We start from the raw sequence: 3909 nt of genomic DNA, 5'->3' as shown, positions 1-3909 counted from the left end.
CGCCCCTTCCCGCTGGGGCGCCTGCGGGGCCGCGAGGGCCCGGCCACTCCGGTGCCGCCGGGCCCTCCCTCGCTCTCGCGCTCCGGCCCGTGTCCTGCCCCGCTGCGCTGCCGGAGCTTTGAGACGTGGGGCCCCTTCCGTTAAGGAAGAGCCACCCCAGCACCCCGCCAGCCGGGCCTCTGAGCATACGCAGAGGGCCCTCGGGAGCCGGGCGGGGGTGAGCCCTGGGGCAGGGCGGGCGGGGCACCCCTCTGGGCATCGTCTCGCCGCTCCCTCCGGGCCGGCTCGCCCGCCATGGGCGGAGCCACGCAGCTCGGTGCGCAACAGGCACTCCCCGGAGCCCGGCATCGCCCTCCTCCTCCTCTGCCCGCCACTTCTCGGCGCCACGTTGGGCGCTGCACATCTGCCCATCTGCCCATCGTACAAATTCTCCCTCTGCAGGCCTGTGATTGGCTCTCCTGTTGCCGTGCCAACCACCTGCTAGCAGGGCTCTCCTTTCAGTTGGTTGCTTGGTTACCCGCTATCTCCCCACATAGTCTGGGCAATGTTTTCCCTCCACTGCCCCCCTCCCCTCCGTCTTCCACACTCTGGAAGGAGCCCCATCGGACAGCCCCCCATGCTGCGCGGCTCCCCCCACACACCCCCACCCCCGCAGGAAGCACCGCACTGGCACCCCAGCAAGTCCCTTCCCAGGGAGGAGGGTCTGTCTGTGTGAGGCACGGGGGTGTGTGAGCAAGCGAGCAAGGAGTGGGTGTGCATTCTGCCGCACCCTTTTGTCTTCTGGCAAAAATATGTGCACACATTCAAAAATGTTGCGTTTATCTGTCTGGGTGCTGCCGTTCGTACTGTCAGATCAGAGACTGCTCCGCAGAAAAATATTCCACTACAGAAAACCATCCTAGGGAGCTGGAGGAGAACCTTGCACAAGATGATGGGGTGGGTGTCCTCCTGGGCCTCCTGGACATGTCGCCGGGCGGGCAGAGGAGCGCTTTCTGTGCGGGGGGTGGGAGGAAAGTGGAGCTATGTGTGTCTGGGGAGGGCCGGCAGCATAAAACAGACTCTCGGCACCCCCGCTTTCCTCTGGTCCAGGCTGCTGCCACCGCTGGCACAGATGGGGCTCCCGTGCGCTGCCCCCTTTCCTTTGCTGCTTGCCGGCAGCGTCTTGACATCTCCGGACTCCGCTGGAAAGCCCAGCTTTTGCTTGCTCTCTCATACATTTTGGCATGTTTTTGGGAGGCCCCATGCTGGGTCAGACCGCTGGTCCCCTGCCACCCGTCCAGCCTTCTGCTGGTGCCCAGTTGCCCAGCAGGAGCCACAGTATCGGGAGCATCTGCACACGGTGTGGCATGAGGCCCCCTCTGGACGGCTGACAGAGAAGCAGCCGTCGCCAGCCAAGGACTGGGAGCACGGCAGGCAGGGGCTGCAAAGGCAGGGCGAGCCCCGGGATGCAGGAGGCCCGGCCTTGGGGCCGAGGGGATGGCAGACGTCCAGCAGGGTTGGGACTGAGCCGGAGGGAGAGCTTGCAGAGTCTTGCTAGGGGCCCCTCCGCTGAGTGGGCACGTTTGTGTCTGCATTTGGAGGTTGCCTTGAAGGCCTGCACCTGCCCGTGCCCTTGCCCTGTGTTAGAGCTCCAGTGAAGGGGGGTGAGGCTGCCCCACAACCATCCTGGGGGCTGTGGAGATGCGGAGCTCGGTGCGGCAGCTAAGACCGGCCCACTCATGGCCTCCGCTCCACAAGGGCTGCACCCCACACCGCTTCCCTGGGGGGGGCAGGCCTGCCCCCTTCTGCTTGCTGGGCAACCCCAGCTGCTGGAATTGGGGGTGCCTGAGCTGCAAGGCGGTTGCCTCTGGGTGAGCCGGGACGGCAGGAGCAGCTCGTGTCCCCGAGCAGGTGGGCAGCCGCGTGGCTCTGGCCTTCCTGGCAGTGGGCTGCTTTCCAGAAAGGAGAGGGCTTTGCTGTAGGTCAGTCGCCAGGGGAGCCTCTGCCCCCCCCACCCAGAAGCATCTTAATGGACCACAACTCGAGGGCCACCCCATCTGGTTTTGGGGCAGGGTCGGGTGTGGTCCTGGGTGGGGAGGGAGCCGGCATCTCCCCACCTCCAGTCCACCTTCATGCTTGCTGTGGCATCCAGGGCACTCAGCTGCCTGAGTGGCCACAGACTGTCTTCCCGGACGGGGCATCCTCTGTTTTCTGCAGCACGGCCCCTAGCGAGTCGCTGACAAAAGGATGACGTTGATACAGCTGCCCTGCTGTGCCCTGAACTTCCAACAGCGCTAGCCCTTCCGCTTGGCTCGACAGAATCTGGCAAATAGGTTGCCCGAAGTCTGGGCATTGGCAAGCCAGAGAGCAAGGGGCTGCATCTGCACGGCCAGGCAGCAAAGTCCTCAAAACCCACCACAGAAGGTCACAAGTCACGACGCGGGGTTGACTTGGCCACCTCTGCTGAGCGTGGCAAACAATGAAACATCAAAAGAGAATGACGAATAAACCATACAAACCCGCCGCCACCACCACCATTTTCTAGTTCATGGTTTAGAAAAAAGAGGCAGCAGATGGGTTTGTTCAATCATTTGACAAAATCCTTTCCTTCTGATTAAAAACCAGTGCTAAGTGCATTGTTTTGCTGGCTGGTGCAGAGATTGTTGTAAAGGAAATATTCGGCTGTAGCAGGCTGATTCCAGAGCGAAACATCAAGCGTCCAAAAGCTCCGGTGGTGGCGTTTGCATTCTCTCTGGGACAAGAGTTGTTTGCCCCCAGCATTTGCACCCTAAGCCCAACTCGCTTCTTTTGCTAGCCAAGGCCATGACCGAAGACTGAGCCTCCACCACCCACTGCACCCCCAGCAGTTGACATCCGGGGCGTCTTCTTTGAGCTTCAGGGGTGCCGTTTTTGCCTGCCTGTGTTTTGTTCTGGTTCTGCAAACTTCCGCTGTGCTCTAGTTGTGCAGCTCAGCTCCTGCCTGATTAGGACGTGGCTGGCGCTGGCATGAGGACATTTGCATCGTTATAGTATGTGGGAAATGGCTGCCGGGGTCTTCGGGGATTCTGGCCCAGCTGCTTGCTCGTTTCATGTTCGAAGAATCTCTCTTTGTGTGCGTGACGGGGCTGCCTTGTCCTCAGCACCACGTCATCCGCAGCGTGCCTCGAGCTGGCCCGCATTTGGCAGGCACCCGTGCTGCTCCATTCGCGTTGTGCCGCCTGCTGAAGACTGGCACGGAGGTGCTGCGCGGGGCCGGCGGCCCGTCCCTTCTGCCCCCAGCCCCCCCCCCCCCCGCAGGAGCCTCGTGCCCAGAGCGCACCTCTCTTCACGCCGGGCGAACTGTCGGGGCCAGGAGGGAGGCCAGGCTGGGCCCAGTGCGGCTGCGAGAAGGCCCTCCCTGGGGGCCCGGGTGTGTGACCTGGAGTGCCGCAAAGCTTGATTTGGGAGGCCCAGGACACGTGCTTTGCATGCCGCTGTCGCCTGCGGCCACGGTGTATGGGTATGCTTTGCATTCAAATGGCCGTGCCAATTCGAGAGCATCGCCGTGGGTCTTCACTGGGGAAATCTCCCGATCATCGATCATCGTGGAGTTGCAGGAGGTGCCCTGAGCTGGCGTTGGCATGTGAGAACCTTTGAGCATTAGCTCCTGACTCTGCTGGTGACAGGCTGGTGCCCAGCAGGACAAGGAGCCAGTGAGCCTCCTCAGAACTGTTCCTGCCTCCACCATCGCGGGCAGGCAGGGCGGCTGCAGCAGACTCGGGGCGCACAGCAAGACATCGCAGGCCCTTCCCTGGCACGCCTGTGCTCCCTGCCCTCTCTCTGCCTCGCACCGCGGCCAGCCCTGCAGCCCGGAGGAGGCCGCCCCTGCCCCCTCGCCCTCACCCTCGCCCTGCTGCCTGATGCCTTCTGCCTCTCTCTTCCCCAGCGGCC

The sequence above is a fragment of the Varanus komodoensis genome, unplaced genomic scaffold (assembly GCF_004798865.1).
Source record: "Varanus komodoensis strain SLA01 unplaced genomic scaffold, ASM479886v1 scaffold146, whole genome shotgun sequence".
NCBI classification, from domain to species: Eukaryota; Metazoa; Chordata; class Lepidosauria; order Squamata; family Varanidae; genus Varanus; species Varanus komodoensis.
This window is presented reverse-complemented; position numbering follows the sequence as displayed.